Source organism: Stegodyphus dumicola, chromosome 6 (genome assembly GCF_044657685.1).
Source record: "Stegodyphus dumicola isolate Sdum_Otavi_A_Nest chromosome 6, ASM4465768v1".
In the NCBI taxonomy this organism is placed as follows: Eukaryota; Metazoa; Arthropoda; class Arachnida; order Araneae; family Eresidae; genus Stegodyphus; species Stegodyphus dumicola.
The window spans coordinates 85,698,874-85,724,163 of record NC_140773.1 but is presented as its reverse complement, the minus strand read 5'-3'; the positions used below and the strand labels follow the sequence as shown (position 1 = coordinate 85,724,163).

The window sequence follows — 25,290 nt, the reverse complement described above, 5'->3', positions numbered from 1 at the left end:
TAATCCTGAAATTAATTCTAGCAGTATGATGACATACCATCACGAAATTTAATGCACATATTTTTTCCTTATGTATGCTGCGAAATAAATATAAAATACCTCAATTTATTAAAAAAGCCTTATTTTATTCCAGATTGGGAAGATTCTAATCTCAATCTTCAGTGGAGAAAACAACAACTATTATAATTATATTTGTGTTTTCAAGTGTTAAGGTGCCTTTTAAGAACATACCTCACACAAATTAAATTTACCTAAAATCTAACCTAACTATTTAGCATTGCATTGTGATTTATAAGGACCGGATTAGCCTCGTCTTGAACTGGTGATGATCATGAGTAATAGTTAAATAAAACATACATTTGTTATCCAATGTATCTATCTTAAATTTTATTAAGTTTCTTAAGTGGAAAAATAAGCAAAATTATCAAACAAAGTATACCAAGAATAATTAAGAATAAATGTCCTCTAGGATTTATTGAATAATTAAGTGAATTTGCTACACAATACAAGTAAATACCATAATTAATTTACCTCTTAGCACAGCCAACGTACATTACGTGGATAGACTGGAATTGTCTTGAAACACACCTGGAAAACCTGGAAATGTCAGGAAATTTCATTCTCCCATTTGAGTGGCAACCCTGCCACCCGGTATGTCACTAAAAATTATAGTAAACTTTTTTGGTGGTTACCTATAAAAGTGAACAAACAGTATTGCTGAAAACATAAACATTGGTGTTGAACATCACCAGTAATCATATATTCTTTCAGACCTTCACAAAACACTGGAATCATGAGGTCTGTTTGAATGCCTTCACTGTAAAATGTATGATTGAAAAAAATAAATAAAAAAATAAAGGCATAGTAATCACTTGAAATGATAACATAAAGCTTCAAATAAACCTTTCTCGGTTGCTGAAATTGATTTCTTTTTCATTGGCATGGGAAAAATTTGGTCAATTTTTAATGGAACCTAACTTGGTGGAACTTAAATTTCATTGAACGTAAACTATTTTTTCGAGTATTCCTTCTGAAACTGAATACTGAGAGTTCAACTTGGGTTTGATCCTCAGCGAATGGAATGGCTGCATAGTTTTCTCCACGTGTAACATGAATATGAGCCTGTTTCACTAATAAAGTCTTCTGTGAAGGCTTCCCTCCTCTTGTATGTTTTATCATATTCAAATAACCTAATCTATACTTTTAACTCCTACAAATGATCTAATTATCCAAATAAGCTCAGATTAATATATATTGTTCGAAATTAAATTCATTGAACTTATTTCTAGGTATAGTCGACTTTCTAAATGCTTATCGATTGGCAGATGCAATAAAATACAACATATTAGTTGAAAGATGTGATTATATCTTTCTTTGAAATTTTTCTCTGTGTTCAACTACTCATAATCTATCCTATATTTAACCCCCCCCCAAAAAATAACGATCTCTTACCTCAAAACAAAAATATTTTCACTCGTACAGGAAACACTAATTTCATTTTGGTACTTTCTGATTATCCTTAACCCCCCCCCCCAAGACTGCAATATTTGGTTGAATTGCCATGCTTTTGGCATATTTTTTAGCAAAAGCCAACTCGCACTTTTTCATATCTCATTGTTTTTGAGTATGTGCTTTGTATTTGTCATTTTCATGTCATTTTCATGTATTTCATGTTTCATTCATTTCATGTCATTTGTATTTGTCATTTTGTCATGGTATCAAAAGGCTGAAAATTGTAAATATCAGCAGTATAGAGTTTTTTTTTTCCCCCTCAAAATTTCTTATTTCTTTTAAAATGCTGTTTTTTTATTATTAATTGTAAACATTTGAGTATCTATGAATTGTAAAGGTAGCCAGCCTAACAAGCATTTTTTGGTAAATAACAAATTGCCGAATAATTTATGACTTTTCATTAGAGATGTAGATAATCAGAAAGTACCTTTATTAAAAACATCCTTCTATCATATTCTGCGAATTATTTTTATTTTCCTGCATTCAGTTGTAGCAAACTACCGAATGTTAAAAACAACAAATTTTTTGTAGTTAATAAATACACATATGATCAGTACTTGTCTTATGAGCTCTGAAAATTAAACTGTATTTTGCATGTCTCAAAGAGACAGATTAGGTTGTATATATGTAATGCAGCAGAGTGGATGCAAAATTGTATCTCGATTTTTGACCTGACTTCACCATATTGTAGGTGTGTTGTATAGTTATATAAAAATCGGGATTGTGTTTGGATTTAGAATTATCCTACTTGTATATAGGCATAACTTTTAGAATACATGAAAAGTTTGACTGTGTATTTAAATGGACAGATCAGATCAAATATTTTCTGTGAAAGTTGTCATAGACATAAAACCCAGTTCCAGCATTTTCTCTATCCTAAGATGTTGATGACCCACCTAAGTAAACATATTAATAATTCAAAGCAAAATATACCATTATGTAGTTGTTGCTTGTATGAGGCTATCCCCTTTGAAAATTAATAGCTGGCTTGATAAGCATGGGCAGAAGAAGGTGAATGAATGAATCCTTTGTGTTTGTCAGATAACTGGCAAACTGGAAAGAATTTTTCATAGGCTATGGTTTCATAGGCAGTATAATTTTGAAATTTTTCGTGTGATTATTATTGTAGTTTATGTATCTTTTAATCATTATTTAGTAAAAAAATTTAAAATTAAGTTAATATTATTTTGTTTAAATAAAACCCTGTTATTTTGCTAAAAAAAATTATGCCCATGAGTTTCCTTCAGATTGTGCATTTGGCCCATGTGGAATTTAGTTTGAAATCACTGCTCTAAGTGATCAAGAGTTTAGTTTCCAAATCTGGAAGTTCTGTAAAGACCGTGAAAAAGAGGTGTTTCTGAATAATGACTTAAAATTGTCCCTGCCATTTGGTTGCCACACTTTTCTTTAATATACACTCTATCACAAATATGTATATATGCACCCAGAAGAAATTGAGCCATAATCACAAAACTCGGCAGTAATGTATTCTGGTAAGAGATATGCTAATGATTTAAATTTCAATGCCAGAGGAGAGTAAAGTGCTATGTGCACATGAGATGCACAGCTGGGGAGAGTTTAAAAGCATGATTTCTTGCGCAGTAGGGGTATTCAGGCGAATTTGTCGACTTGGGTGGACGATATTGTGACTAGAGATGCTTCAGACGTAATCAGCAGCAGTTATCATCCCTTCTAACAGGCTAACATAGGATTTACTGCTGGAAATAAGGCAGTTTATGAGATGCTGTGACACTTGTTTCTGGTCCTATAACAATAATCTCTTCAGTTCTGGAAGGGGCGAGATGAAATTGCCTTCCCAGACATGTTGAAATAGTCCATTCCAGATGTGTTCTGTAGGATTTAAATCTAGAGATTTAGCTGGCCAGTCCATCCAGTTAATATATTTACTTTCCAGAGAATCATTCACTAAATTAGTCCTGTGTGGATTATTGTGGCCATCCATAACAATGAATTCAGGGCCATCTGCATCCCTGAAACAATAAATATGAGGCTTTAAGATCTATTCTGTGTGCAAGAAGACCTACTGTTTTGCATCTTGCTCACTTCTTCATACAAGAAAACTTATTTAGCATGGGGCAGAGAACAGTTACTTTGGATCAAGCTTCATCAGTGGATCCTTTTCGGAAATAAGTCATTCACCCTAACCACTGATTCTTGACCTAACTTCTGGAAAGAATCATGAACCCACTATCTGTCTTCCAACATATAAATAAGAAAGGGACCAATACAACATCAGAGATTTGATTGTTTGGCTAGGTTTCATTTTTGATGTGTACACAGACCTTGTTTTTGATACAGGTTTTGCAACTGCTAGGAGGCATAGGAAAGATATCTTAGGGCTTTGTGTTTACATTTGCTCCTTAGTTTATTATTCTGGCAGACAGCATTTGTCCACATAGAGCTAATTGGGTGGATGATTTTCTGAAAAATTAAGATATTGACTGGATAGATAAGACAGCCAGATTTACAAATTTAAATATTTCACATGTCTATCACTCTCTTGGCATGGCAACTATAACTTAACCTTCTCACTCCCAGGACCCTATAGGAACCTAACAATGTTGCTGCAGGAGTTGAACCATCTACCTCAAGAATTCATAAACTGCCCAATTTCTAGTATGAAGTCATGTTTTGAGAGCTGTGTGAATTCTCATTAGTTTCCTTATTTGTTCAATCTTGCAACCTCTAACTAGACCTTGCATCAGTGAGCCTTACGTATAATTATGGATGTATATTTTGACTGTGTTGTATATATTTTTCTTTTGCATTATTTGTACTTAATTACTGTGTATTTTTTTTTTTTTTTTTTTTTTTTTTGTATTATTTCAACACAAAATTTCATTAAGATCTCTTGATTAGTTCTGGAGATAATAAAATAAATATGAAAATTCTTTTGATTTTGAATACCAGTGTATATGGCCTAGCCACTTGATTAAAGTATTCATATTGCGTAGTTTATTTTCCAGTTAGAGTTATCTTGCACAAGTTTTATTTAAAATTTCAATACTTTTCTGTTAATCAGAGGGGGCCATTTAGCCCCTAACTTAAATGTTACTTTGAAATCTAACTTGGTGTTCAAAACCGCTATATGTGAAGCTTGATGAAAAGAATAACTATTTTATATAATATTTAATGTGTGTCGTTCCAAGGCTTGTGCTTGATGCTGAATTTGTGCAATTCTGTGTATTTATAATGAAAAGAGATTTGCTGTGTACATGACAAAAAATAAACTGTAGTTCTTTGCAGGGATCTGTTTTCACTTGGCATTTGGAATTGTGCACTTTAACATTATATACATATATATTTGTTCAGATGTTCATGACATGATATAAATAGCTACCACATTTGGCGACTGCCACCACATGAACAAAAAAGTGCCAAACTTTCTTATTGTTGTAGTTTGACAAATAATATTTTCTATTAAACCTTTATCATATAGGAAGAATGTTTTGACACTAGCATTGTGGTGTTTTCTGTATACCTATAACTACGATCAGAATGAACGCTTGCTCTGAATAGAAGAAAAGGCGCGCCTTTTTCTTACCATTATGTAAAGTTAATGCTTATGACTATACATTTTGTGTGTTTATTAAGTAAATAAAGTAAAATATGACAAAGAGCTAAAAGAGAAAAAAAAAGTCACTTTAGATATTTTTAAACTTATGTAACAAATTGCCTCATAAAAATTTTTAATATGAAATAAATATATTAAAAATTACACACATTAGTACTTACATTACTCGATTTTGCAGTGCATACAGATTACTAATTTTTTAATTTTACATGTACAGATTCCACAAACATATTTTTTTACAATATTCAAGTTTTTTTACCTCTGCATGCATTTTTTGGGATTGTTTAAGCTTATGGGAAGGGTTGACACAAATATTTCGTTAGATATTTTCTACCAACTTTTATACGCGACATGATAAACAGGCCAGAACAACAAAACTATCCAAATGAAGTAAAGTATATCTGTGTCTACTGAAAAATAAACTTTTTAACACAAGCGAAATGCACAGATCCATGGCCCGCAAAAAATCCAAATGGGTGTTTTTATTCTTTCCTCCTCTCTTCCCCATTCACTTCTGTGAAATATGCAATCTTTCTTACCAAAAATACACTTGTTTCTCTATCAGCAAAATGGAAATACAGTACAAAGTCTGTAATCCAGACGTCCATAATCCGGAATGATCTATAATCCAGACCTCGAAGCTACAAACTTTATGTGCATGCGTAAATGCATAATGAGTTTAATGTATAACGAACAGTATAAGCTAGGCTAAAATTATCTAAGGCATTTCAATTAATGTTGCAGATTGTGCTGTTCCTTAGTCTTCTAATTGGATTCGGCTTATTATTTTTTGCAGACTGTTAGAACAATTTTATAAAAATTAAGCTTGAACTTTCGATTATGTCAAAAAGAGTTTCCAATTCTAGAGCTGCAAAGGATCTACAAAGCGAAAGCATGTTTCGATGTCCATTAAACAAAAAGTGGAATTGCTGCAAAATATGGATAAAGGCCTATCCGTCTCAAAATTGTGCAAGAAGTATGGCATTAGAAAGTCCACTATACATGACACAAGAAAAAGGAATTTTTAAATTTTTTTGTGGAAGCATCTTAAACAACTTGCATTGAAAGAAATGTTTAATAAAGTAAACAAATAAATATTAAGCTTTTTTTTTTGTAAATTTTGATACCCTTTAGATCATAATTGTTCTTTATTTCATAAATTGTGATTTCATATTTTTAATTGTATAATTTCTGCATGCCATCATTCCAGATTTAAATTGATGATCTATAATCTGGAAAAACCGCTAATCTGGAATCGCCGAAGTCCCGACGAATCCGGATTACAGACTTTGTACTGAAGCAAAAAAAGTCACAAAAATATTGAAATCTATAACTTTCTGGATGTGGTCAAAATGACCTACAGCCATAATTCTAATGTTAATAGTTTTTTACTTCCTAAATGATCTTCTCAATTCCCATATTATTCACATTAAAGCAATGAATTTTTCTTGGTACTTCATTATTAAAGTAGTTCACCGCTGCTAAGTAGAAAGCCTGCTTACCTCTGGTAATTTGACACAAGTTCACATCATGGCAAATTGACGGGCATGAGAATTTTGAGTTTTTCTGACATGTAATTTGAATACAAGCTAAGTTTCCTTAAAACAACTTCCATAAAGGCATCCCTCCCCTTAGGTAGGTAGGTTTTTTTTTTTTTGTTTTCCAAAATTTAAACAATCCACTCCTTACTAAACAGTGACTGTGTAGGCTTTTGACAGTGTTTAAAATTAATTTGGTAAAATTATTTAGAATTTTTTTGGTTATCCCTATGTGTAATGTAAATGAGCCAGTTCCTCTATGAAAATAACTCTTCCTTAGGTGGATGGCTATCATATGCTTTGCTGTAATGAGTAAATGTCGAGAAAATACTTAAAAAACTGATAGAAAGACTTCCACTTTTAGACAGAATCTCCAAGAACATTATTAGCATGAGGTAGTCTGTGGTTATGTTGGCAAATAATATCCATGATATTTGACACCCTTAGTGTTATGAATGTCAATTTCTTGGCTAATTTCTTTAAAATTAATGTTTATGCAATGAGTAAAATATTTTTGTGTCTTGTATGAAAAAATTGCATAATTACTTTATTTAGTATTGTAATAAAATTCCATGCTTAGCGTCACAGAACTGCATCTTCATTTCTGAAAGTATTTATCTGTTTAAAATAACAAAAAGAATGTAAAAAATAAAACTGCTTAATTTTGCTTGTGAATTAAATATTTTATCATTTATTGCATGAAATTTTTATTAAAATGATTTAAAAGAAAACAATGACCTTCTTATAGCTGTTCTTTCCTTTTTTAAAAGGCAAAGTGAGTTTCATTGAAATTCCCATTTACAAAAGTTGCTTTATAAGCTTTTAGAATGCCCGCAAACACAAGCTTTCTGAAATATTTTGCATATTTCCTAAAATATTGTAATTGTTTCTATCAAAAGAGCTACTAATATTTTAATTGTTTTTATAAAGATGGAGTTCACTATAGTTAGTTAGTTTTTTTTTTTTTTTTTTTTTTTTTTTTACCTGCAAAAATGTAGCTGTATTGTATAAAATTTTTTTTGGTTCACAAATATTTTATATTCTTTGCATAGAATAGTCTTATGTCATGTTATGAGTAAGTGTCAGCTTCTGAGTAAAGGTAATTTGCCTTTTCGTCTTTAAAATGCGAAGTTTCCATTTTAAGTCGTTGGATGTAGTGGTATTCTCGCGTAGGATTGTTCCAATATAAGTATCCCGCTAGTGTATGCAAAATAAGTTAAAATGTATTTATAGAACACTGGTTTTTGGCAAGCAGACCAGGTTCAAGCCTTTACGTAGAATTTTTCCATTTGACCGCATAAGTCATACGGGTGTATTTAAAACTAAGTGGAATCAGCTCCGTTGCTGTTATTGGCATATGTCCATGTTGCAAAGGCATGGGTGCTAGTCTAGGGAGAGGGTGTCTCTAAATAATCTCTTCCCTAGAGAAAAAAGTCTTAATGATTTTTTTTTTTTTTTTTTTTTTTTTGTAGCTGTTCAAAGAAGTGGTCATGTCTCTTTTTTTTTGGGGGGGGGGGTAAGTTACCTAAGTGATGGTATTTTTCTTTTTCACTTTTTCTGTGATGAGAATTTTCTTAAATGAGGTAAATTTCTGATTTAATGATAATCTTTTATTTTTAAGCAAGAATGTTACAAATAGTGCATAAGGAGAAAAAAAAAAAAGAAAAAAAGAGGCTTCTAAAAAAAAAAGTAATATATTTTGCTTTAATGTTTTTTTTCTTTTCGGAAACTGCATTTTATAGCATTTGCTAGCTTTACTAAAATGCTAAAAAAGTAAAAAAGAAAGGATGTTTTTTAAATAATGGTTGTGTTTTGATGTTTGAATGGTGCATTTTTAATGCATAATATTTTGAAACAATAGTTTACTTTTAAAATACTTTTGATCTGAATTTTATATTTCATTAACATAGTTTCATATTATTTTTTAAAGAAAATTATTTATAGTGCAAGAGAAAATAATTCTTATTTCAGGTTAAATTTATTTCTTCATTTTTGTAATAATAATAATGAATTATAACAGAGTAGCTGTAAGAGCAAGATGTAGAATATTTTAATTCTGTTAAGAGATGTAAAAAATTTTGTTTTGTTATAAAATACCAACATCTTTAGAATTTTAGATAATCTGATCTGTTAAATACTTCTAAATGTTAGAAGAAATTCAGTTGAACTTAATTAAGTTTCATATTTTTACAGTCTGACAGTTTCTAGAAAAGTTCACATTTCTGACATTATCTATATGACATAGCTAGTTCAATAATATTTCATACTTCGACAGCTGTTTTATGCTTTTGAGAATTCTGTAATGCAATATTTCAGAATTCAACATTCTTTTTCAGAAAATATGCTTTTTATTCAGTGTTAATAATACCTTCTCATATAACTGATATTTCTATCCAGCAAATTTATAATTTGTATAGTGAAAAATTAGTAGTAAATAATAATTATTTAAAATTACAATTAATTTTTTCTTCTCTTTCAGGAAAGCAAAGAGTTCTTCTAGGCTTGCATCTGCACTTCAATAGAATTACTTTAGTTTCAGACAAACTTTTCTTGGTCAAAGTAAGTAAAGTTAACAAATACATTGTATATTTTAACCTTTTACAATTAGTATAGCTTTTATTTTTTGAAAAACTCAGAGTGGATAAATAAGAAATATAGATGAATTAGAAACCAGATTTATTTATTTTTGTTATTGACTCTTTGCTAACTACTATTATACTTCACTAACTACTACAGTCAAAAGTCGTTAATCCGGACTTGTCGGGACTTCGGGAATTCCAGATTATCGATTTTTTCGGATTATAGATCATCAGTTTAAATCTGGTAAGATGGCATGCAGAAATTATAAAATTAAAAATATGAAACCGTAATTTATGAAATAAAGAACAATTATGATCTAAAGGGTATCAAAATTAAAAAAAAAAAAAAGCTTAATATTTATTTGTTTACTTTATTAAACATTTCTTTCAATGTAAGTTGTTTAAGTTTTGCTTCATTTCATGTGATAATACTTTCTCTTTAATTCTATAAACAGACATAATTTCTTCTTCAGTTACAAAGTTCCGCTGTTAAAGTCCTATAATTGCTGTGTCGAGAATACCGACTTTGTCAATCGAAATTTTTTCATTTTCAATAACCTCTGTATCACTTTCTTCTTTATTGGAAGCAAATTATAATGACGAGGAATTTGATTTAAATCATATCAAAGACGGAATACATCGAGATGAAATACTACATTTAGTAAGGAATTATAAGCGAAATAAAATAAAAACATCTGCCCTAAATATAAGGATAGTGCTGACAGATCAACTTCCAATTCATTGTGCGCCGCGGTGTTTCCCCCTTCCCCCTGAGCCGCAGAGCAGCGTGAAATTGATAAACAGATTTCGGAATGGTTTGAGAAACGAAGGATATGCCTTTATCCATTTTTTGCAGCTATTCCACTTTTTGTTTAATCGACTTCTAAACATACTTTCGCTTTGTAGATCCTTTACATATTAGTAAATATATATCGGAAATTCTATTTGACATAACCGAAAGTTCAAGCTTACTTTTATAAAATTGCTCTAACAGTCTGCAAAAAATAATAAATAACAATAATAAGCCGGATCCAATTCGAAGATTCAGGAACAACACAATTTGCAACATTAACTGAATTAGATAATTTTAGCTTAGCGTATACCGTCTGTTATACATTAAACGCGCAAGCGTAAACGTATTACGTGCATGCGCACACGCATGTTTGCAGCGGTCAAACTGACGCATGCGCAGGAAGTTTGTAGCTTTGAGGTCAGGATTATAGATCATTCCGGATTATGGGTGTCCGAATTAACGACTTTTGACTGTATAACTAATTATTACAGCGAGTTGAGTTAAATCCAGATGTCACTATACTCTGCTTAACGCTGAAACAGACTGATAGAATAAGTGACTGGTTTCAAGTTTTGGGTAGAGGAATACTGTTAATTTAGTAGTTGCATGTTACTTTAAATGTGACTGTATATGATTTGGGTCTAAAAGAAAAAAGTTTCTTATATATTTGAAGAGACAACATGCATCAAAATGAATTTCAGTTTGCATTATCTGAAAATTTGCAGGGTGTTTGGTCATTTAAAAATAATAAACTAGTTAGTTAAAGGATGACATTTGTATATCTTACATACAGTTTCATTTTTGCTTCATGACAGTTATTGATAAATTTATAACTGCAAATCTGCTGTTATAGATGGAATTGCTTCAAACAGATCTTTGTTTCTCTTGCTCTTTCTGTAACATTCAGCAAACTATAAAGTGATAACGCTGATCTGCAATGCCCTAATGACATTTATTTCTCTGTTTCAATGATCCCCAAAGTGTTTGGTGTTTTATGTATGAACACTGGTAACTGGATCCATGAAATTATACTAGTGGTTTATATTATTATAAAATGGTAAAACCTATTGTTTCTAATTCTGTAGTTTCTTATCTGTTCCAGCATATTGAGTATATAATGTTACTTGTGCTAATATGTTGTTTGATTGCTTCCATCAATGTTTTGCCATTTTTGTTTTAAAAAAAATTTCCGCCTTTCACTACCAAAATTTCCTGCCATAGAAAAATTTATCCTGCATTCTAAGTTGGCTTGAGAAAAAGAATTCATCCATTTCAAAAATATTTGGGGGGGGGCCTCATTTTTTTCCCTTTAAATTTGGAGATGTGACTCTGTTACAGGTTTTATGTAAGTAATTGTTCCAGTTAATTGCATATTATTTTCATTATTCTTTGCATCATTGAATAGAGGTTAGCTGTTTTATCCAGCAGTAATTTAATTTGCATGCCATAAGAAAAGGGATATAAGAACCCCCAAATTAAGATAAGTTTTATTTTTTGAAGTTAGATATTGAACTTTTCATTTCGTTTGGAAGAGATATACTAGCATATTTAATATTTATTCAGATAAAATGTGTTCCTGTGATTTCTTTTGATTGAAAGAGAAAAATCGCATGTGCTTCTTGAATTGCTAATACATTGAAATCTTCAGATTTTTATTTTAACATGATGAGAGCAGCTTGTGCAGAACTTGAAATAGGCCGAAAAAAGATGCTTGAACCATCAACTGCCAACAAATAATGAGCCAATAAGAAAAATATGAGAGCCAGTAATCTCATGGAAAATGAATTAGTACATATTTGGTAATATAGCAGCTTTATCTCTTTTAGATGCTAGATAGGAAAAAATGTAGCAACTTTTTGCCAGAAGCCCCAGCAACCCTTACCCAACTTTCAATATGTTATGCCAAATAGTTTGTCTGTTAATCATTGTTTCTGTTTCTTTTGCTGTATATGCATTTGTATGAAATCATATTCATGTAAAAAACATTAAAATGTGTCTATATGCATTATATTCTGTATGCATTTAGATATGCAGGTTTGTGTTGTGGATAGTACTGTATTTATTAAACTTGATTTGATTAGTCTTCAAATGTATATCTGTATATGCTTCCCTTCATTTATTTTAAAAAATATTTTAAATGTGTATATTTTATGATTTGAAATTTTTTAAATATCTCTAATATGTGTATTCAGAAATTTCTTTATCCATTTAAATGATTGACATTACTTGTCACAAAAGCAAAATCACAGAACTATAGGCCATATAGGTTTGTTGATTCAGCACAAATGTATTAGCAATATACTCTAGAGAACAAATTTCTGTAAATAAATTTATAAATGGGGGAACAGGAGTAAAACAGATGATAATTAGTTTCTTTTTACTTCTTTGTACGAAGTAAAAGGGAAGTATTGTAATCGCGAAAAGCTTCAGGCAGCATATTTCAACGAAAATATCCACTTTGACCGCTTTCGAATGCAATTTAACGATGTTTTTGCGTGATATCTGTACATAAGGACAGAATAAAAGACTCTTTTCCTCCAAAAAAAAAAAAAAAAAAACTAAAAAACTGCTTTAAAATGAATTCTGAAGAGAATTTTTCGTGGCGTATATACGTACGTGCGTATGAACGTACGTATCTCGCATAACTCAAAAACGAGTAGCCTCAGAACGTTTTGTATATAAGACTACTATAACATGTAGATGTGCACCTCGTATTTTGGTTTCAATCGGCCGCACCAAACGTATATAAATATATTTATATATATATCCGCTCTATTACCCGGCTCAGTGATCTCAGTTTCTTTACTCTTATATGTTTGTAAATTGTACATTTTTTGCTTTAAAAATAATTGCATTATGTTTTCTTTATCTTCCGGTTAAGGTTTTTATGCCTTTAGTAAATCTGTATGCAATATTTTTAGAATTATCAACAATTTTAAAATTGTTTAAGTGCCGCTAATCCTAATTTGATGGCGGCCATTGATGTTTACATTTGAAACAGGAGACTAGTGGATTTGTTGCCAATCTGGAGAAACTTAGCTTCGCAACAACAAAGATAACGCATTCATTTATTATTGCCAATTAAATCATGCCTAATCCTTTCTTGAATTTTTTCGAGGAAATAAGCGTTTAAGATTTACTTTGTAATTTTTAATACGGATATTTTGAGTTTTTATGTATTCTTGCCTTGTCGCGAAGTGAGAACTGAATTAATTGAATGAGAAATACTCAATCGTCTGTGAAAAACTTTCTTTTTTGTTTTGTTTGCTTAATTTCTTTTATACATAGTTCTAGTTTTATTATAGTATTTGAATAGAACACGTGGCAACAATTAGATAATTCTTTAAATGATATAAATTTTGTGCATTCAGAGTTATAATATAAACGAAATATACTACTGTTAAGTAAACCTAGCGCCAGAGTGTCGCTATGGTAAACAAAGTGAATTTTAAAGAATGCATTTATTCTATTGTGGTTTATGCGCTGTCAGCGAAGTAGGTTTAATTCAATGTAATAAGTTTAAATAAAGTGCAAGAAAAAATGTGTATAATTTAATATTCCGTACAAGGAAGTCGTGGTGTACACATCAGATTATTTTGAAAATAAATTCAAATGTTTATTTTTTATATTTAACTTTTTTACTATTGATGCTTGAGCAAAAAGAAAATCGCAACGCCAAGTGTTTGACAGATGACGTTTAGTATTGTAAGCAATGTCCCCATAATCCCCTTACCAGTAAAAGTGTTATACCTTATAATCTTTCAGATATGCAGGAAATTTCACCTTTGGACCGTCTTTGGAAGGATCACTGTTACTATGAAGTGGCTGTGAGATTTTGGGATCAACAGCTTCACGTGTTTGAAGATTTATTGCTACTTTGTCTTCGAGTTTGAAACATGGCTGCAGTCTCTCTATCGATATTCTTTAAATTTTGCCTGAAACTATTGCTTTGAAAAATTTATCAAAATGTTGTGTTAATTAAATATGGTCTAAGATAGGTTGGTTGAAGAAACGATGAAATTATGTTATTAAAGAAAAGCACAGGTTGGTTGAAGAGACGATGAAATTATGTTATTAAAGAAAAGCACATGTGAACAATTTACCAAGTCCTTGTGTATGAAAACTTGTTTTTTCTTGACTGGTTTTTGGAGTTGGTTTTAGATTTTGGATGTGGCTGTGCAATTTTTGTATAAAAACTGAATGCTTAGCAGTTGGGGATTTACTGAAAAAGTTTCCAAGCAAACAGATTGGTGTGCCATCAGCAGAAGAACATTGCAAATCTTCTTTAATGGCAGATTGAATACCAAGAAGATCTAAAGGCAGAACATCAGTCCAAGAATTTGACGTTTAAAGGTGGGATTTCTGATTGCCTTTCAAATTTTGATGTTGCATTCGATTAAGCCATTAGATTGCTGGTGATGAGTTTTGGTGGCGTTAGTTTTGAAACCTAAGTATTTGCTCAAGGATTGGAAGGCTTACAAACTGTATGCCTTGGTCAGATGTTATCTCCTCTGGTATTCCAAATTGGGAAATCTAAATCGCAACAAGGGCATTTGCAATGGAATCATCAGTTTGGTCTTCCAAAGGAACAGCTTTGATACACTGAGTGAATCTATCGATGATAGTAAGCAGATACCTAAAAACCTTTGCAAGATGGCAAATAATATTGATGTTAAGCTGCTTGTAGCACTTTGAATTCAGCAGCTGAAACAGGGGTATGTTTTTGAACTTCAGCTCGTTGGAAGGCCAAGCATGCTGCAGTCCACAATTGACAATCATTATTTATGCCAGATCAAATGAACAGGGTCATACAGCCCTTAAACGTCCTTAGGTTTTTTTTTGGAAACAATTGTTGGTCTTTAAAATGGAATAGAAGTCCAACCTCTCTTTAGAGTAGGCTCTGGCAAACATTGTTCCATGTAATATGGACAAGGCAACACTAACAGCAGAAATAACATTAAAATGAAAAATTTTGATTTCTCCTGCCATATTTTAAAGCGACATTACTTTCTATTTTGGCGACTTAAATATTTTGATTCTGAAAAATAAACAAGATAATAAATGTTGAAATACAGTTTCTGAAACACCTCTTAGAAAAAATAAGAAAAGGCTGCTGTAAATATTTTAAAATTAATATCATTTGTCTTTATATCAGAGAAATCAAAGGAAGCAAAGAAATTGAAAACCCCTAGTTGATTAAAAGATTCATCGTATATGTCTCAGTAGGTCATACATACCTCAGTGCCTACCCTAAATTCTAAAAATTCTGCCACACTGGCTAGTCTTGACCTTATATCATTTCATATTTAATTTCATTACTCATATTATTAAAGAAATAAAATTAGCAGTTTCTTCTATACATTCTAAATACAAGCAGCTCTTTAAAATAACAAAGAGCTTTAAAATTTGAAAACTCAAAAAGGAAGAGTAAATTCATTGAAAAAGAAATTGGTTTTATAAAGAGAGAGAAAATTATTCTTCATAGGCACATCGTTGAAACATTAACAAATTAGGAGATGAATCAGAGACTAGTGAGAACATTAATTTGTTTATTGAAAAAAAAAAAAAATAAATAAATAAACTTAGAGAAAAGAAATTAAAGAGCAGGAAATCAATGTAAATTAGCTAAATGTTCTTGGTGCTTTTTTAATCGATATTTTTTAGAAATAAAAACAAATTGTAACCATGTAAATATGACATGGCTAAGTGTATCTAACTACATAATTTAATTATTTATAACTAACTGCTCACCCTTAGAAATTATCTCTACAAGTTATCTTCTTCCCTTAATCATTATTATGTACTCAAGATACAACACAAGAATGTAAAAATTAACGCAAAAATTTATTCCTATCTAATAAGTCAAAAATAACACAATGTATCATCTCTCATATTTCAGTGGCATATTGGAACTGTATATTAAATACTATATTAAATTAACTGGGTTACAACTTCAGTAAATCTGCCTGAAACTAAAACACTAAACTGGGTCAGACAAAGTACAACTGACTTTTCAACACTTACCAATGTTGGGCATTCTTGTCTGTTCTGATCAGAGGTACTTTATCTCTGAACAAGTCAAGCTCCTATTATGATCATGCTTATTATTATTTTACTTCACAGTTTAACTTTTGCCACTTGATATAAAATTTGCATATATCTCTGGACTAAGCGAATCCGTGACGAAATGAAGCATAAAAGAAAAAATTGATGTAAAGCTGTTAGTGCAATTTAAATAAAAAAAAATTCTTTAAAATATGTGGGACTATTATACGTGTAAAATGTAAATGTTTCAAGAAATTTAAAATTTAATGCTAATTACTTAAAAATTTATTAATTTTATTCTTGAATTTGTTGTATAATTAAGTTAAATATTAGATTATATTTAATAATAATGTACCCTCCTTAAAAATTACAAAGTGAAGTTTGGGTATAGATAATTGCTTTAGTTTATTCAGTTCCTATTTGCTGGATAGGTCCTTTAATTTTTTTCATTAAAAGGTCCAAAATACTTGAATTTCACGTGCGAAGTGTGTACAAATTCTGATAAATCTTTTTGTCACCTGCTTCATTGTTGCACAAATTCCAAGATAGGATAAGTTATGTATAGAAAAAAGTATTTTTTCGTGAAATTCTTTAGGAATGTATGGCTGGTTAAAATTGGAGGAGATATCACAGTAAATTTTCTTATTACTATCCAAAATAGGAATTCATACTTTTTTAAAACTGGAATTTGATTTAAGAATCTTGAGGTCTTCATCCTCATGGCAATTCTGAAATAACTGTATAATCAATTGGAGCTGGAGTATTAATAGTTTAATTTCTTGAGAGTGTATCTGCTATAATAATTTCTTCTCCAGAAATGTAGCATATGTCTATAGTGAATTCAGCAATGCATTTCAGTTGCAGGACTTGTTTTGAAGAAGCTTTATCTAAATTATGCTGTAAGGCAAGGGTGATAGATTCATATTCAGTGAAGATAGTAAATGATTGTCCATTTAGAATGTGTTTAAAATGCTTTATGGCAAGGTTGATTGCAAGTAATTCTCTATCATAAGTGCTGTATTTAGGGGTCAAGAGAAAAGGCTTTGTTTTTTAACTGTACAGTTGATGGCTTGCGGTGCCCATGGTGGAATCAGATGCATCTGTTGCTAAGATGATCTGTGCTGTCTGATTAAACTGTTGTTGAGTTGTGCAATGCACTTTTGATATTAGTGATATACTGTGCATCTTTGATCCAAATTAAAGTTTTCAGCTGTTTTTATTTACTCTTTTAAGCAAGATTGTCAACAATTGTTGTAGTTTGGTATGAAGCAATAGTAAAAGTTCTCCCAAAAGTCTGCATAAGATTGTGAAGAATTCTGGTTTAGGATATTCTTTAATTGTATTAATTTTTGATGGAAGTGGTTTAATTCCTTCCGTTGATATTTCATAACCTAAAAATTCAACTTTGTTCAGAGCAGATTTACATTTTGCAGTGCTTATGATCAGTCCATAGTTATTGAGCCTTTTGAAAACTAATTCAAGATGTATTTTTATGTGTTTTTCCATGTCTGGAGAAGCAATGCGAATGTCATTGAGATAGCAGAACACAGACTCTAGGCCACTCAGCATGGAGTTCATAAACCTTTGGAAAGTTTGTGCAGCATTGGTTAAACCAAATGTCATATGAAGAAATTCAGAAAGTTCAAAAGGAGTTAAGATGGGGTCTTTGAAATATCAGCTTCGTGAGCAGGAATCTGTTGGTTAGGCCATTACCCAATCTGTGGTTGAAAAAAAATTTTTTTTTCCTTGCAGAATGTTTGTACGGTCCGTTAGAAATGATAGTATTTTACGGTCTGCTATGATGCATGACTAATTACCGTATGGCCCCCAGTTACCGTATTTTTACTTCCTTGTACGAAGTAAAAAGGAAGTATTGTAATCTTGTAAAAATTTCGGTATCATATTTCAACTAAAATATCCATTTCGAGCGCTATCAAATGCAATTTATACATGTTTTTGCATGACATCTGTTTACAAGGATAGAATAAAGGATTCTTCTTCTAAAAAAAAGAAAAAAAAATTAAACTGATTTAAAATGGATTCTGAAGACATTTTTTAGTGGCATCTGTACATATGTATCTCGCATCGAGTAGCCTCAGAACACTGAAATTTTGTATCTAGGACTGCTATAACATATAGATGTGCACCTCGCATTTTGGTTGGAATTGCCCATTTTGGTTAGAATATAAATATATATAAATATATATGTATATATATATATATATCCACTCTGTTACTCGGCTCAGTGAGCTAAGTTTCTTTATTCTTATAAGCTTGTAAGTTTTGCATTTTTTTGCTTTAAAAATGATTGAATTATGTTGTTCTTATCTTCCGGTTAAGTTTTTTATGCCTTTAATTAACCTGCATGCAATCATTTTGGATTTATTAACAATTTTAAAGTTTTTTAAGTGTGGCTAAGCTGAATTTGTTTTTACAAAGCACCCATATTTGTTTACATTTGAAACTTAGCAGAATAGTGGATTTGTTGCCAACCTAGAGAAACTAAGCTTTGCAACAAAAAAGTAACGTCTTCTTTTATTATTGCAAATTAAATTGTTCTTAAGCCATTCGGGAATTATCATTTAAGTTATTAGCTTGTTTTTATGTAGAAACTGTAATTTTAATTGTGAAAACTGCTTTTTTAATTGTTTTAACTGTACTTGGTATTTTATGTTTTTCTATATTTTTCAATTTTTAATGAAGATATTTTAAATTTTTCTGTATTTTTGCCTTGCCACACTCTGTGAGAACTGAATTAATTAGTAGCGTATGCACATTAGGTAAGCGATGCAGAATCATCTGTGAAAATCTTTCTTTTTTATTTGTTTAATTTCTTTTATACATCATTTTAGATTTATTATAGTATTTGAATGAAACATGTGGTAATTCTTCAGATGATCTAATTTTCGTGCACTCTGAGTTATAAAATGAATGAGATGTAATGCTGTTAAGTGAACCTATCGCCGAAGTGTCGCTATGGTAAATAAATGTAGTGAATTTTAAAGACTGCATTTATTCTGTTGTAGTTTATACGCTATCAAGGAAGTAGATTTAATTCAGAGTTCATTAACTTTTAATTCAATATGTTTAAATGAAATGCAGGAAAATTGTGAATCATTTAATATTCCGTACAAGAAAGTGATGTGTGCATATCAGATTTTGGCTGATCTCTAGAATATGGTAACAGGTAGTTTGGCGACATTTTGGTAAGGCGATAAAGGTTACTAGCTAGGACTTTAGCAGTGTACATGGATAAAGTCAAGAGTGTGCGCAATGCCATTTTTGTGCAATTCTGGGATGTTTTTTTAAGTGAAAATAGGTCGACATGTACATGGATACCGTGTATGTGCAATTCTTAAAAACGCGGCAAGCAGTTTGCGATTCTGCACTTTCTCCCAATTTCGCACCTAATCTTCATCATGATTATGCACTTTTGTTCCATAAAAGTTCTAGCATAAGCGTAATCCGGCTAGCAGATTGTTGGAAAAAATTTTGAGTTTAAGAAAAAAAAAAAAGTGCCTTTACTTCGTGAAAACAAAATGGCGTCCAAACAAAAACTAGCAGGTTGGTCGCCAAATTTTCACCAAAAAATCGTTAAGTTACCATAATCTAAAGCTTAATCCAGATTTTTTTAAAATTGAGATGCATTGAACTTGACTAGCTGATTTTGGATGGTCTGCAGAGACCTTCTCGAAGCATATAATCGAATTCCTTTTTTGTATAAATCAACCTTTCTTAAGAAAGTCTTCTGACTTTAGAGAATGCATGGGTTTCCTTTGATTTCAATGAAATGCTGCACATCAAGTTCTTTAATTTTATAATTTTTCATATTGGGATTAAGTAAGTTAGGAATTTCTTTAAAATGGCTTTATATTGGTTTTAACAATGAATTTATAAGTAATGCAATTGTTACATAAAGTACCTTTAGTGGTCAATGAGGTGGTTCCATCACTTAATTTCCAGTTTTTACTGATGATTAATTAGTTCAATTGTGGAAGAAAGTCTTATTTCAATGATAGATGTTTTTGACATCTGGAATTATAAAATGCCAGTTGAAATATCTGCTTAGGCTCAAATCCAGTTCTAATTGTTTTTGAAAATACATTTTGATCGTTGCACTGTTAGCTGCAATCGGCTTAAGCTTTGACACAGTTTTTTTTTTTTTTTCTGATGACGATGATGGGCTAACTGATATTTCTGTTCCAGTGTCAGTTAAAAAATGGGTTGCTGATGTGTTGTCACAAATATGTAAACTCAGTTTGACTCCTTGACTTTTGGTCATCATTGAAAGCAGGGGTTTCAGTTTTTCTCATTCAAGCCCTGATATTTGCATCGTTGTGTGCACTTGAAAGCTTTCTCACCAAATCATTGATGTAAATAACAGTGTCATTACTATTTTTGAAGCAATTTCTTGAATTCGATGTTCCTCTTCATCTTTGTGGACTGGAATCTCTATATCTGTTCATTTCTGCTATCTGCAGTGCTCAGTTTGGTATCTTTCTGTAAATCTTGGACAATATTGTTATCAGATGGTGTTTAAACAATGTGCGGTACCTGAGGTGGACTGGGATTTAATTTTCTTATCTTATCAGCCATTGTTGATGGTTTGAACAAATTGTTTCAGCTTACAGAAAAAATGCTCCACATATTAAATGGCAATCGCTGCATCCACAAGGTTTTCAGAAATTCATCCAGCATCTGCTCTGCTGCCAAGTCATGCATTTCGCATAGAAGCTGGGATGGCTTCCTGTCACCCAATTCCAATTCAGTCAGAAGTTTCTCTGTGATTCAGAATCAGCAAAAATTTTAAAAAGTGTCTTAATGGCCAGATAATTGCCATCATCCAGTGGTTTGATGAGGATATCAGAGATTTGTGACAATGTCCCAGCTTCGATCGAACTGACTACATAATCATATTTTGTTGATTAGTCTTAATTGCACCATTGTGCTTTGATCTGAATAAACTATATTTTGGGGTTAGATTTCCAAATAGGAATTTTTAGACTTACCATGACATTGTTAATCTCTCCAATGCTGTTTTGGGATTCTCGTCACGGTTACCAATTTATAGGTTCGTTGATTTAGGACAAATGTATTAATAAAATACTGAATTGAACCAACTTCTTTAACCCCTTCGTGCCGACTGTCACGTCTACGTGCCAGCAACGAACACACTCACCTCCCGGCCGACACGCAGGCGTGCCAGAGCATTTTCCCGTTCACTACCGACTGTCACGTATTTGTGCCAGTCTCCTAGAACGTAAGAAAAACTATAATTTCTGCCACAAGATGGCACTGTATGTCCATATGGTTTCAGATACATGTACATTAGACCTTTTACTCGAAATGAGAGAAGCATGACTCACATACACGAGTTTTGGATTATATAATCAAACGGGGAAATAAATGTTTCCGAATGGCATGATTTATGACGTCTCTTTAAATCGCACTTTATTCGCACATAGTAGTTGTTTACTGTAAGTAGAGAAGTTTTATTTTTGCTAAAGCGTTGGGTATTTCGGTTTGCAGTTCAGTTTTTAGAAAATAATTAGATCTTGTTAGACGTGAATTCTTTCTGTTTTTACTGTTGCAGTGTCGAAGTGTCGAAAATGTTTAACAGAGCATGAAATAGCAGAAATGATGCAAAATATTTCAGATATTGATTCTGAAATTCTGATATTCTGATATTGATTCTGAAAGGTTAACTGAAAGACATTTTCCAAAACTTTGTTCAGAAGAGACTGATAAGAAAATGAGACAACGATGCTTCGTTTGTTCACATTCCTGGAAAAATCCTCCAAAACGGCAAATGAGTTATTACGAGTGCAAGGAATGTAACGTAGGACTATGTATAGATCCCTGTTTTCAAATTTTTCATACGAAAAGAGAATTTTAAGTAATATATTTAGTTTTCAGATGTATAATGTTAAAAGTCATAAAATGGTGAGTAATAAAAATAAAATGTGTAAAATATGCATTTAAACAAGAAATAAAGTAATTAAAGTATATAGTATAAAAATATCTATAAAGCATAAGCCGTTTAAATACTCTATAGAGCATTATTAAACAATGCGTTGATACTTCGGAAATTTCATGGATTTAGGCTTAGTAGCAAAAAAGCTCCCGGCCCTAGACAGACGCTCGCGTAAGACACTGCCGGCCTCCGTGATAAGCGCACGTTTGCGCTACCCGGCGCGAAAGGGTTAAATAAATTTATTAATGAGAGAACAGGAGTAAAATAATGATAACGAGTATCTTTCTTTCTTTCCTTTTTTTTAAAGAAAAAACAAAAAAAATCTAATGTTTATATTTTATATGAAGCTTTTTTTTTTATTGTTGCCACTTGAGCAAAATGGAAATCATAATGGGAAGAGTTTGACAGATGGCATTACATTATTGCTAGCAATGTTGCTGCAGGCTGTGTTAAAGATCTTTTAAATGATCTTTGATTACTTGATATGGATAGCTATGTTTCACGAATTTTCATAATTGAAATTGAGCCATTTTCAAGAGATGCTACCAGGGAATAGTACCGGAAAACTTATTTGCATTTAATAATTTGTAATATTTATAATAGGTATTATTAAATTAGATACAGATGCCCAGCATATACATTTGAGATTTTTTTTTGGGGGGGGGAGAGTTTTTTCGAACTACAGACATTTACTATTAAAATGATATGCCAGCTTATGATTTCAAAGGAGATGCACTGTAAAAATTATTGGATGTCTGCTGTATATTCCATAGTAGAACTTAAATTATAGTAAAGAATATATTTTTTATATGTGTATTTCTTGTACAAGGGTAGTTCAAGGTTGACCTGGACTTTTATTTCTTCAGAGGAAACAGATAGCACAAGAAGCACCAAACTATGTCAGCTTTTCAAAATATTCTCTGTGTGCACCGAGGCACCTTTACCATCATTGTGGCCGCTACCTGATTCCTTTGGCATAGAAAGAACTTAGTTGTTGTCGTAGCCACTGGAGGACATTGTTCTGCAGTGCTTCATCTGTCGTGAATTTCTTCCCTCCCATATGGTCTTTAAGGGAAGCAAACAAATGATAATCACTGGGGTTAAATCTGGACTGTAGGGGGATGGGGCAGAACTTCCCAGCACATTTCGGCCAGAGTTGTTGTCACATTGACCATGTGAGGGCAGGCATTGTCATGGAGAATGACATTTCCAGACAACATACCTGGTCTTTCTATGCGAATGGACTTTTGTACAGTACCACTTAACAATGTGGAGTAATACTGGGCATTAATTGTGCACCCTTTGTCCAGAAAATCCACATGGATAACACTGTTCATGTCCCAGAAGACACTTGCCATGATCTTTCCAGCGGACGGCTACGTTTTGCTTTTCTTGGGCCGTGGGGAACCTTTATGCCACCATTCTATGCTGCTTCTTTTGGTCTCTGGGGTTGAATTGTGCAACCATATTTCATCACACATGGTGATGGATTGCAACAATTTGTCAGCTTCAGCTCGAAACCAATTTGGAAGCTGTTCACAGACTGTCATGCGTGACCACATCTGATCAAATGTCAGCTGGCAGGGAACAAACCTTGCACAGATTGTACGGAAGCGGAAGTGGTTGTGAATTATCGTCTCATCAAAACCCAACACTGATATTCATGTCAGCAGCAATATCCCGCACTGTTACTCACCGGTTCTCAAGAATCATTTGTGCAACACGTGCAATATTCATTGGTGTGACTGCAGTCGAGCACATAAGTCCATGCGCTTCATATGTCAGCAGCTCCCGTCCTTCATGAAACTGTTCACACCATTTATACACTCTCGTCCATGACGTCGTTTGTTCACTATACTGTGCTTGCAATCTTCTGAAAATCACAGCTGGTTTAACTTTCTCCTTCAAAAAAAATTTGATTACAGACCCCTGCTCCACAGCCACAGACGCACTGCTTTCCACCATGTTTGCTGCAACTGCTGTGCTTACGCCAAATACGTCATGCTGAGCACTAGTTACTCAAGAAGGAATGAATACATTACATCACCCACAAGTTTCATCATGATTCGCCTGTTCATCGGTTATTTATGTATGAAATTCCCGGTCAACCTTGAACGACCCTTTTATGTTGTTTTTATGTTTATTATACCAGGTCCACCAGTGAATTGAACAATTTTTAAATGTTAACACAGAGTGAAAAGCATTGATCATGATACATTTATATTTGTTAGGAAATATATACATTAATATTTGCATAAACAAAACGTAGTGTATCATTCTGCCAAAAATATATCATAAATACTTATTTACGAAATGCCTTCCATTATGCCATACATATTTAGCCAAAGAGAAAATGCTATGTAGTTTACTGACTGATACGGTCCTATGAAACATAGCCCTGTGTAACACACTGACCAAAATTCTTAAGATCTGTTTTTACATTTGCAACTTTAGTTCTTGAATTGTATAAAGAATTGATATAGAGTTGACCTCATTTTTAAGATAGCTCCATTGTTAATCATATACGGATTAACCTAGGTGATCTTGCTGGCCATTGGATGTTGCCATCTCTGGAAACGATATGTCCTGAAATATATGGTTGCAAAATATCCATTGTAATTTTAATAGTAAAGTTTATAGTTTTGTATTTTTGAAAGTGAAAATAAGTGTTTTTGTTTGCTTGAAGAGCTTGTAAATGAAGGAATTATGTGATGTATGCTTAACAAAGGTCAGAATATTTTTTCATTTCCATATTCATCCTCAAAGAAGTAAGGACTCATAATGGTAAAAGCAGGCTGTACATTACACCATTAGGTTAAAACTTGCAGTGATCCATCACTGGCTGAATGAGAAAAACTTGGGTTTATATCCTGGAGGATGGGCAAGCTATGTCGATGATTTTCTTTATGTCTGATATGAATAAGAACCAGTTTCTATTGGAAAATCCTCCATGAAAGCATCCCTCTTTTAAAGCAGATAAGCACTGTGTATTTGCTGTAATCAAATAAAATTTGTTTCCTCAAATATTGATTTCATCCTATCAGCAATTTTGTTTATTTTACTTAGCCAGTCAGGTGAAAATATACTTTAACCACGACCAGATTCATTCATGAACAGATTTTTGGGAATTTTTTTCCTTCCTCTATAGTCCAATATTTATTGACTAAAAACCAAAGTTTTAACAACATCCTCCTCCTGTTGTTCCGTAGATATTTGAATCTTATATAAATGAAAATGTAAATCTGCATGCAAGA

At 32.0% G+C, this 25,290-nt stretch overlaps 1 protein-coding gene across 3 annotated transcripts in view; it reads left to right on the top strand.

Annotated features, from left to right (window-relative positions):
• Positions 1 to 25,290, top strand: part of LOC118198196 (uncharacterized) — a 156,030-nt gene that overhangs the window by 23,804 nt on the left and 106,936 nt on the right. For all 3 annotated transcript variants that reach the window (XM_085818631.1, XM_085818630.1, XM_085818629.1), the window contains exon 2: positions 9,125 to 9,204. The gene's annotated coding sequence lies outside the window, so the exon portion shown is untranslated. The remainder of the gene's footprint in view (positions 1 to 9,124; positions 9,205 to 25,290) is intronic.